The 11,862-nt window shown below is 40.5% G+C and overlaps 1 non-coding gene across 1 annotated transcript; it reads right to left on the reverse strand.

The window, feature by feature from the left end:
- Positions 1 to 5,259: 5,259 nt before the first annotated feature.
- On the reverse strand, positions 5,260 to 5,332 carry Trnav-aac. The gene has a single exon. It is a non-coding gene; the product is annotated as a tRNA-Val (tRNA).
- Between the last annotated feature and the right edge of the window lie 6,530 nt (positions 5,333 to 11,862).

Consider the following 11,862-nt stretch of genomic DNA (forward strand, 5'->3'; position numbering starts at 1 on the left):
TTAATATTAATGTCCCTACCCGTGGAACTAGACACACTCCACTTTTTCGATGTAGGTTCGGAAGGGTGGACGTCAGGCTCGAGCCATTTAACCAGATGACATTCACGGCTAATATCTTTCTAGAGAATAATCCAGGTTGCCATTTTAAGTCTTAATAGTAGACTACTAACTTAGGATGCTTCTTTATAATATCTTCGTTTAGTAATTTTTTTACTTATTTCATAATGTCACTATTTTTAAGTAGGTACTCCGTGATTGACATTATTATAACATTTGTAGTTGGTGTTACCTGTTTGTGTTAAATAAATTGTTACTATCGTTAAATTGCCAAAGATGGTTTCCAACGCCCCATTTAATTTATGTATAAGTCGAAACGGCAAGTTTTTATCAAACTCCGTCAGGATGCTTCGCACGATCAGCAGGAATTATATTCGTGACACCAAGGTGGTTTCTTCCCTTCCGCGAAGAGGTAATAGTGCCATCCTGTGAAGGACTTTTAGAATTGAACTCCATTTAAGTCCACAGGAAATTGCGTAATTTAAAAATTTTATTCCTTAATTCGTAATATTCGGATGTGATGGCTAATTAAAAGATAAAATACTTGGATCTCATACGACAGATATTTCACCTCGAAGTTCACTATCCTTTCAATTTAATTTCCGCATTAAAATATATGTAAGTAGGGGAGACTAATTGTAAGATTTAAACTTCTCCCGCGGCGGCTTAGTGACCAGCATTCCATCGTATTGACTACACTGAATGATTTCGTCTACTGAGATCGATATTTCAGTCTGTGTTGTTATGCCAGTAAAATTAATTGTCGAAGGCGTAACTAAATGGAAATTTTTCATGGACATAGAGGCACATAAAATTCATTAGGTAATACAAATAACCTTTACGTCTAGCCCAGGCAAATTGATTAGAATTCATTTTTAATGCAATTCGAATCATCTCCCTTGAAAATTGAAATACTTGAGAGTTCAGATCGATTTGAGACTGATATATCAGTGAAAGAATATAGCTCAGAATGTGAACGCGGTCTTCAATTAAAGTTTTCACCACATAGATACCGCGTCTGGGGATATCACCAAATGATCTCGACAGCTGCCTGTATTCGAACCCTGGCCCTTCACGTTAGTGATCCAACCACAGCACTCATACCCGGTTCTTGCATAGCGGCATAGGGTTGAATAGGACGCCGGGGTCTTCGGAGACTAGCAGAAGCAACAGACAAAGCGCGCGACCAGCCGCACTCGAGAAGCAATAAATCACTGGCATTTTGTTGTGTCATCTTTGAGGGGAAGAGGGGTAAAGGGGAACCCAATGGGCCTGTCTGCAAGAGGAGGAGTACGGAGAGATAAAAAAAAATAGCCCGACAAGTGAATAAAGCTTGAGGAGGAGTGTCAGGGAGTGTACGGGACTTGCACTTTGCCATCCCGGCGTCTCGGGACGAGGGCCGAGTGTTTTGCAATGTGCGAAGCCCGGATTGTTTAGTCAGGGGTCTTACCCTAGCCCCTAAGGGTCCGAAGCAAGGGCGGGATGCCTCCCAGGGACAGGGGAGCCTTCCCCGACCCACGGGGTGACCCTTTCTGGCTCAACTCCGCGGGGGGCAAGTGTATTGGGGACGGACTATAACGCGGGGAGAGTTTTGATAGCTTCACCCCGCCGACTCCGGAGAGTCCAGAAGCTACCCCTTCGGATCTTTTAAGGGTTATTCCTTCGCTTCCCTCGCTTTTTTTGCATACATTTTTTTCACCTCTCCACCCCGTACAACCAAGGCTCCGAAATCTTTACGGCCTCATAGTCCAGTGCCGCGTAAATCCAGAGAACCGGTCCAGCAAGTTGGTCAGCCTTTTTACAAGGGGCAGGGGATTGTAATAAGGGCCACTACCCCTTTCTTGTTTGTGTGTGTCCCCAGGGTTAGGGAGGGGGGGCAAGGGTGATTATGAGGGTGTACCTATGCTCGCCTGTGACCCTCCCCAATACCCCCCGTGCAATAATGGCCTTCCTGCTGCAGATGGACATGGTCCCTCTTACTATTCCCAGTCTCCAAACTTATTGCTCGTCCCTCTTATCGATGGAGACCGTACCTCCCACCATTCAACCCAAACTTTGGGAGGTATTATTAAGGAGACGGACGGGTGAGAAAAAATAACAAGTCTTCCACGGCTGCGAAGCCTCACTGAGAGGTGTCTCCCGACGACACCATTAAGATGATTTTTTTCTACGTTCCTCTTTAAGCTTGGAGACCACTATCCCGATATTCAAAAGCAAGGACGAAATTTATTTCCGAGAGCGAGGACCACGTCTTTTTCTTCTTTACATTTTTTTACACTCTAGTCCGCGTCGCCGGTTTTTGACGATTAAGCTCTCCTCGATTATTTTTTCTTATTTTTTAGTTCCCTTCCCCGCCGCCAGGAGTCCGGTTCGGTCTTTCGCTCAAAGTTTATTGCTCTCTTTCTGTCTGACGTTATTTTTTGTTATTCTCGGCGCTCGTATATCAAGGCAAAAAGGTAATTTTTAGCGGTTTCTGGAGAGGCACTGTGCTACTGGTTCCCCGAAGGAGGACTTTCTTCCCATTGTGTCCATAGCCGCGGCGGTGATACTTGTAGCCGCTCCGTTGACTCCATGGACGCTCGAGTGTGAAATTTAAATTTCCCTTTCGATGGGCCGATTGTCGGTTTCATCGTGGTCCCAGGACTGTTTCAGTGGATCACTCAAATTAAATCATCACATCATGGTCCCCAGTTTCGCGGTCTCATTCCATGATTATGAGCCGCATATTATATGCATATCGTTCTATATCCTCTTCTCTTTTGAGAGAAAGATCCTAAAGAAAATTTTGGACTAATACAAGAAAATAGAGTTTTGCGAAGACGGTGGAATGAAAAACTTGACGATCTCATAGAAGGCCAAGATACTGTGAAATTTGTCAGACACTCAGACAGTCAGAAAGTCACAGACACTCAGATTGATGGGATATTGGAATGCAGGAGGAGAAATTGGCCAAAAGAGTTTTGGGAGGGAAAAATACATAATGTAAAAAGAAGAAGACGTCAGTGCCTAAAATGGTAAGACGGAGTGGAAGCAGACTTTGCCACTTTGAAGGTAATAGGATGGAGAGAGAGAGAGAGAGAGAGAGAGAGAAGGTCATTAAGAGAGAGGAATGGATGAAGATTGTAATGGAGAAAAAAAGCTTACAAAAGGCTATAGTGCCAAGGTAGTAGATGAAGCCTGTGTGTATACTCAAAGAATTCTGCATTCTGATTCTGATTCCCTCAAGGGGACTGCATCGAGAAGATCCAATTCCATCTCATATAGTTTCTGTTGCCACTTCAGTCGCATTGTAATCGGTTTTCAAAAATGTCTGTGGTGCGGTGATGAGTGCAATGCGATCCACTTTTTTCCCAATATCTTCCAATATAATGTTTTTAATTGCAAGGAATGGTATTGAAACGTTATGCATTTGATAGATCACTTCGTCACGTAAATAAATTTCGGTTAAAACCCCTAATTATACCTTATATCCCCGTGAAACTCGAAACACTTGCTCCGTCAGCGAAGCAAGTGGCGACGTTTGTAAATCAATTTAAATGCGCGTCGGATGATCACACATTTGGAGGCTGATTTCAGGATCATCTTTCGCGATATTCGTGGATTATCTATTGGTGTTAAATATATGTCAAGATGCTGTCAGATGCAGATTTCCACCGCGTCGATTGATGTCTGGACACGCAAAGAAGTTGGGCGGTAGAATTTGGTTTATCGAATTTCGCGCAGTAATTAAAACAAATAATCACCATAAACATTTAAAGTTCTACATAATGATATTTGCCTTTAGTGGGGCCCCCTAGGCAAATACTCGCTTCGGTGATACTAAAAAGCTTAAATATGGTTGCATGATCAACACTTTAGAATACGTAGAGTTTTCTTATACCACGTCCATTTACCATGAAAAGAGGTTCTATACTGTCGATCATTTAGATTTACGAGGAGCATCTACTTAATCAGTCTTATATTTTAGAGAAACATTTCTCGGTTGAAGAAAATTATAATTTACTGCAGGAAATATAATTCGTAGGTAAATAGTACTAAGGTTTCCATTACAAAATCTTCCTTTATCTTCACTAATCCCACTCTTATTTTTTTTTAAAGAATGGATTGCCGCGTGGAATTGCAACGACTATCCATCAATCGCTATATTATTTCCCTCTCTCAAGTCCTACGATTATTTTCCATCTTTGTATCTCTACCAATCACAGTGTAAGTCGTTCGCGGATTGATAAGTCTACGATTCTTTTCATTCAGTGAGGATGTCAATAAAAGTTATTAAAATGCATACGTTATTTCATTCATATACATCAAATATTTAAAGAGACCAGCTTCGCACATCTCTAGTTAAGACTACCCATTTTAATGTCTAAATATTAATGAATTCGATCAAAAAATGTCGATGGAAGTATATCTTGATGAAGGTTAGATCAGAGGAAAGGCCTGTAAAGCCCTTTAGGTAGCAACTGTAGTGAGATAAAGTTTTTTCTCTGCAGGTGTTTTTATCTATCTCTATATAAAGGGATTGAGGTTAGACGATTCGTTTGTTCACAGATCTACAAAGGCTTCTGCATGTTAACCACATAGTTCTTTTAGCACTCATTATCGATATTCACTGAAATAGGTGAGTTAAAAATAAAACTTTTAATAGAAAGGTAAGAATCAGTTCAAATCAGACTTAAAATCATTGATAAAAAGAAGAAAAATACTTGAATATGTCGGCTTTAGAAGAGAGGAGGTGCGCATCTTCATTGTGAAATTTTTAGAGACTAATAAGTGTCCTTATATGTGAGTAATTTTCATGGAACATTTCACTTTCTGGGCCTCTTCTTTAGTTGACGATACTGCCGTGATGTTAAAGAGCTCAATTGTTATTCCATTTTTAATATTGCTTAGGGTTTCTGACCATTAAAATTACACATGTTTCTAAATATTCTGGAATACTTTTTATCGCCTTCAAGGGAGATGTTACCTTAAAAGGAGGAGACTAATAGTGCAGCGTATTTAGAAGGCGGAAATGTGTAAGCTTCGATTGCCTTGGTTTCGTCATTTTCCACGTATTAGTTGTTGGAGATGACGTCATCTTCTAAATATATTTCAAAGAAGGAATATCTTTTTAAAAATTATAAACAGCCAGTGCCGCACACAGCGACGATAATGACTTAAGCCGCTCATTGTTCAGTGTAATCGAGTCAAGCGGAAAAAAACTGTTTCTGCCAGGGATCGAACCTGGGACCTTCCGCGTGTTAGGCGGATGTGATAACCACTACACCACAGAAACACTTGAGGAAAGATTGCGTTTAAATTTGAATTTAAAATAAAGTAGGTCTCCTTTGTGAGCTTGGCGGACAAAACTTGTATCAGAGAAAGTAGTGACCTACTTAATTTTGCGCCGAATTCAAAAGCCCAGTCTAAAAGAGCGAATTACAAGTCCAATTCTGCCGCCCAAATTTTTTTGCGCGTACATATCATTGCACAGCTGTGCTAAGGTAGTTTGGCAAGTTTGATGGGCAGCAATGTCTGTCTAAATTCCTCTTAAATTCCAGATGTCGTTCTAGGTACTGTAAAATACAATAAAATTCAATTATTATTATATATCGTGTTGTAATATATTATATTATATTTTATATCATATCATATCATATCATATTACATTATATTATATTGAGTCCTATCATATCATATTATATTTTATTATATTATAATGATTTAAATATGCCAATATATATAAGACGTCATGAGAAACAAAATAGTAAAAGAGATATAAAAATATGCATTTACAAGGGGTTACAATTGTCGTGAAAGAAAAGAGAAAATTCATATTTCATAATTAAACTAATCCGAGAGGCTATGATAATTCATCAATTCATTAAAGTAGCTATTGGTCACCCCCTACCAACACTCTAATGTTGGCTCGCAAGGTATTATGTGTATGTAAGAAAACGCGTTAGTTGCCATCCTCTTTTCATGAGTTGATGACTTCATTAGGGTTTTGCATCATTTAATCGTTCAGCGAGAAAACTGCATTGAGTGTGCGGTTCGCTCTTAAGATTGTTAAAAACAACGAACGACGGAAGACAAGGCCGAGGAGTAGAAATGAAACGAAGATCCGCTCCGCATGAGTCCGTGACGTCATCAACTTGTATGCGAAATGGTAAAGCCCGTCGATTAATCTCAGTGGATAGCAAAAAGTAGGCTGCAAATCGAAAAACGAAAAAACTACGGATATCTTGCTTTTTCAAACTCTATCACATTCCACAATGTAAGTCGTGAACTGGCCCATTAATGAGCCACTACAAAATATTTTTATGGTGGCTTTCAAGAAGGGGAGACATTCAAAATGGTGGCCGAGGAATGATACGATTCCAAATGCCTTTTTACGACAAATTCGCTTACGCACTACTATGTTGAGGTAGGGGTGAGCGCGGTTGTTATTCCGTCGACCTTGACTAAATTGCTGAAACGAAATTCTGACTCAACAAAATGAGTCCGTTTATTCTTTGTACTGCTGGAAACTCGCTTCCTAATAGCTGAAAGCTTATCAACTTGGAACGAAATATCGAAGAAAAGTAATGTAAGTAAGAATGAATAAATAAGGAATCATAAATGAATATATTTTCCAGCTTTTCTCAGATAATATAAAGGTTGTGTTCCTCAACACATTTAAGAATGAAAAAGCGCTCAAAAACAAGAGATATTGCGTAAACCATCATTATACATACGAGAAAATGAGATTAATGATAAAAATATCCCTGCTGATGATGAAGTAATATTTTATTCCCATGATAACGTGGAATTTCGATCGGAAAAATGGCCGTCTCAGACTACTGTGCGGCGCAACATTCTTAGCCGCGAGGTCAGTTTGAAGTCTACTCCAAAAAATAGCGTGATGTTTCTTATTTTCGACGCAGTGGTGCCGGTAGTGTTAGCTGTTACTTCTGCCTTATGCTTCAGGTTATGCAAAGATTTTGATTAGGGATGGACGGATCCAGGATTTTTTCGGATTCGGATCGGATCCTTGATTTTCGGAGCCGGATATTTCGGATCGTATATTTTCGGATCCAAATGCATTTTCAAATTCCTGACGCTGAGATTCTCCCGATGATTTTTCAATCTCTTGGGAAGAGTCACACTATGTGCCAGTCATATTTTGCCTTTTTTATTTTCCACGGCTGAAATTCTCCTACGTAACCTCTACGAGAGTTTTCAAACAAGACGGTTCATGAATCGCATGCGACGGCGCATTCGAAGATAGAATCACAACTCTTTCCACCCACCCGTTGCATTCACTGAAGCTATTATTTAAAATTTCGGATAAAATTCCGATGTCTTCCGCGACTTTGGATCCGATGTATCCGATGAAGGGCAATATCCGCGGATATTTGGATCCGAGATATCCGATTCGACCATCCCCAATTTTGATGAAAAAAATTCTTAAAAGGTTATTTCATCGCCTGAATTTTCAATTTTTTTCTCGGGTTATCTTTCAACTTTTACTTCGAGAAAGCCATGAAGTAAATCCAAGAAAAGGAATCATGGGTGAATATCCATAGAGAAAATATTAGTACACAACGATTTTTCGATGACATTGCTGTCACAGGGGAGAAAGAAGGACTTGAAAACGAATACAAGGATCAAGAACTTTGCTATTTCCACATAATATTTTATTAGCACCGACCATGGTTTCGTTACAGAGTAACATTATCAAGGTGATAATGTTACCTTGATAATGTTACTCTGTAACGAAACCATGGTCGGTGCTAATAAAATATTATGTGGAAATAGCGAAGTTCTTGATCCTTGTATTCGTGATATTATGGATTTCCACCAAGTTACGCCCTCTACGATTAATGACTTGAAAACGATTCTGATAGATATCATGTGGATAATATGCAGGGGTGCCGGCTTACAAAAAGTATTTGGGGGGCCCAAACCGGGGATCTTGCCCCGGGAAATTTTATAAGCAGCGAGTTCTAAGTTTTTTAAGCATTCTAGAAGAGTCATGTGACCAAATTTAGAACCCTGATAACTCGAATCTCGATATCTGGACAATTCGGGGAAAATTGACAAACCTGACACATTTTTTCCTTACACTTATAATGAATTTTTGAGGGGCTTGGGCCCCCTCTAGCCCCACTGATAGCAGTCGGCGCCACTGATAATATGGGTAGGTATCAGCTAAAAATATCCACAAAGGAAACCAAAATATATTTATGCAGTAATGTCGAAGAAGTTGTACCAACATTGAGATGTGATGAATTTTGTTATTTGGGAAACAGAATAATTAGCGATGGGAGAAGCAAGAAAGAAATTATAAGTTCAGTGTTCCAGGCGAAGAGAGCATTCCACAACAAGAAAGATCGACTTACACCGGGAAATTTTAACGTAGAAGGAAAAAAATTGTAAGAACTTCCATTTGAAGTATGACTCGCCATGGAGAAGCCTCTTCAAGGGTGTTTGCCTGGCGCGAGTTTTAGCAGCGAGCAGTATACAATGTGTTACAAGTTCACTTCTGAATATAGGAAACTAATGCATAGCATGAGCACTTGTATGCTGGGGGTGTTAGCTCCCACCTATCTTGATTCCCTCAATGTAACGAACATACTATGTAGTGCAAGTGAATCCCGATAGAGAGCTTAATTGACTTTGTATTCCATTAAAATTTAAATATGTGAATCATTAAAAATACTTGCGTCCTACCGATGCGTGGCAATATTTAAGTATTGGCGCGAAAAATTATGATTTTAATAGCAACGTCCTAATCTTTTTTTTTTAGATAAAGAGGTTTAATAAAAACACGAACACATGGAAGCGATCAATTTTATCCTTTGTTGGTCTGTGATTCCAAACAGACGTTGTTTGTTTCGAAAGCAATCCGACCAAAGGGTGGCGGATGGAGCCATTGTCTCGACCTTTTCGCGGTCCGAAGAGAAAAAAATAATAAAATTCGAGTGCGTCGCCGCGTCCATAGTGGTTAGGTCTCACGTGGTCGCTCTCCTCAACTGGAAAGCGAATCTCTTTTTTTTTTGCTCGTGATCGCCATGAGCCACGAAAGTTTCAACGACGGCTAGCGGTCCTGGATCGAATCAAGTCGATTTTTTTCCTTTAGATGGATTTACGCGTCGTAGTTGACTGCTGTAGCAATCGGCTGTTGGGCTCGACTTTTACGAATGGATAGCAACTGCACAGTAGGGCAGTAAAGGGAGCACGACCGACTGAGGTCTTGATTAAAAATCTTAGCAAAGTTGAAGCAGTTCAACTGATTGTGAAATGGAAGTAGGATCCGATGGCTATGAACATATATTGCGAACGGAAACAGATGATATAACTACGCACGCAAAGAATAGTAAGAATTTCCTTTTCCGATTTATTTGTTTTTTGGGATCAATGGGGATGAAAATTTATTTGATTTTTTCATTAAGAAAAAGAGGTGAAATTATTTCTCCTTGGCACCCGTCAATTCTTTGGTCTCCTTACATGTGCCATTATGAAGCGCATAGCATAAGGGACATTTCTGTGTTGATAGCGAGATATCGCTTCAAAGCTACTTCTTTAGCAGCCAACTTCGACGTTTTATTCAGGCGAAAATCAAAATATGAGCACCCGGCGCAAGATGTTTTAACGAATGGATAGAAGAGAATATTTTCACATCCCAATGAGCACATGCTTAAATACATGAATGCCAGACATTCGTCCGTTGAGGACAGTATCAACTTCTCCTTCTCTCAAACTGTAATTAATGCATGTAAGAACGAAAAATTTCCTTCTGTAATTTAAACGGCAAAAATTAGTTGACGAAGTTCCACCAGTCAAACTGCCGCAGAATGTAAATAACTTTTCTACTCATACTTTTTCACCGGAAGCAAAGAGCTTGAAGACCGCGAGTCTAAGGCAAAACAAGATACATCCTAGTGAAAACTTTATACGAATATTCCTAGAGTTAAATTTCATTCGAAGCAAATGCGTTTTGACGCAAAAATTTGAACATTCAAGAAGAAGGCATGCTTTAGTATCATTGCATCCATAAACTTTCTGAGTAGCGTGTTATTCACATCCTTTCAGGGTACCTCGAAATGCCGTTTTACGTGGGGAACGTACTTGCACAATCTGCGGTGTGTACGAAGGTGCAGTCAAAATTGCGTCGAGTAAAGCGGGTAATTGCAAGAACACATGCGAGAATGCGTGGGTGCAAGATAGCAAAATAGCCCCTGTTCTAATTTCGTTTATGCATTCGCGCAATTCCTCGCCATTTTAGAAATTAATGCAGTTCTAACCTGCGCAATTCCGTACCCCGTGTAAAACGGGTACGCGGAAACCCCGTGTACACGGAGTTGCGCAATCTGACGTACGAGCGAAGGCGCAACCAAAATTGCGTCGTGTAAAGCGATGAATTGCTAGAACACATGCGAGAATGCGTGGACGTGAGATGGCAAAATAGCCCCTGTTCTAATATCGTTCATGCATTCGCGCAATTCCATGCCATTTTAGAAATTAATGCAGTTCTAACCTGCGCAATTCCGTACCCCGTGTAAAACGGCCTTAATACTGTATATTCCCTAAGGTAATGGAGGGAGTTTGGTCCACTTGACCTGCTCACTGCAGTCTTTTGGAAAACCAGTGGTAGGAATGATCCAACGGACATATCGATGATTTCCCGTCGAAGGGAATAGCTACACGGATGGGCAAACGTGGTACCTTTCGCAGCCTGGGATCCCCCAGCTTCGGGGGTGGCCCTGCGTCCGTGACCCCTGGCCTTCATCCATCGAGGGACCCCATAATGTGCGCAACCAAGACTGGTTTTCGTAATCCTCGGACGGGACGGTCTTACGGCTGGCCATGGGAATATTCTCCGGACGGGACCCAAAGGGGTGATCATTTGAGGCGGTAAAAAACACGTCCAAATGCCAAACGCGTTGACGCTCGTCCCGATCCGTTTTGATGCCGCGTAATGAGTTAACTGCCCCATGACTCGGCGGTGGGGCGGAAAAAAATGTTTGTAAATGGTGGTTTGAGATCCGAAGCCGCTGGTTTTCGACACCTTCTCTCACAACTCGGAGAGTGCGGGGCAAACAACATCGCCGTCCAGATGGCATGGCTAACTTGAAAGTTCTTCGCACTGGTGGAAAGATACTTACGGCCGGCGAATTGAAAAAATTAGCGATGAATTATCCGCACAGAGCACTTAGCGTGAGATTACGGTACTCACTAGTAAGAGTAAATGAAGAATGAAGTTAAAATTAGGAATGGGAAAGTCTAACCAATGGAAGGGAAAATTTTATATTAAATGCTATATGGTTATTACATGGAGAATACTTTTTGCTTGATGTTAAAGATAATTAAAGGGGACCTAATTATTATGGTATAAACGATCGCAAGGATAAGATTAGGGAAATAGACTGCAGAACCGGTAGATTTAATATTTCGTTTTCTCCGCGTACAATAAGGGGCCATAATACCTGCGATGGTTTAACTCTAGGATAGTTTGGCTCGGACTTGGTAAAATATACTTTGTATAAAACTTATTAATATATAGTATAATAATGTGTAGTCACTAACTTATTATATTTGTAAATACTATCTGATTTTTTTGGTATGCCATAAGTCTCACGTAATGCACTTACTAGGTTAACTTTTCGTTTTCCTATTACCAACTAGTAGCTTTATTTGCATGGTAGCATCTTCGTGTCCTTAGCTCTCTCCTTGTTTCTGGTCTGACCGCATCCTCATATCCTGTAAGCATGGTCTGTGTCCTGCAAGCGGGCGCGTGTCTGATTAAGGCTAGGATGAGTGCTGAGCTAAAGTGTGGAATCA

This window comes from Ischnura elegans, chromosome 6 (assembly GCF_921293095.1).
Source record: "Ischnura elegans chromosome 6, ioIscEleg1.1, whole genome shotgun sequence".
NCBI classification, from domain to species: Eukaryota; Metazoa; Arthropoda; class Insecta; order Odonata; family Coenagrionidae; genus Ischnura; species Ischnura elegans.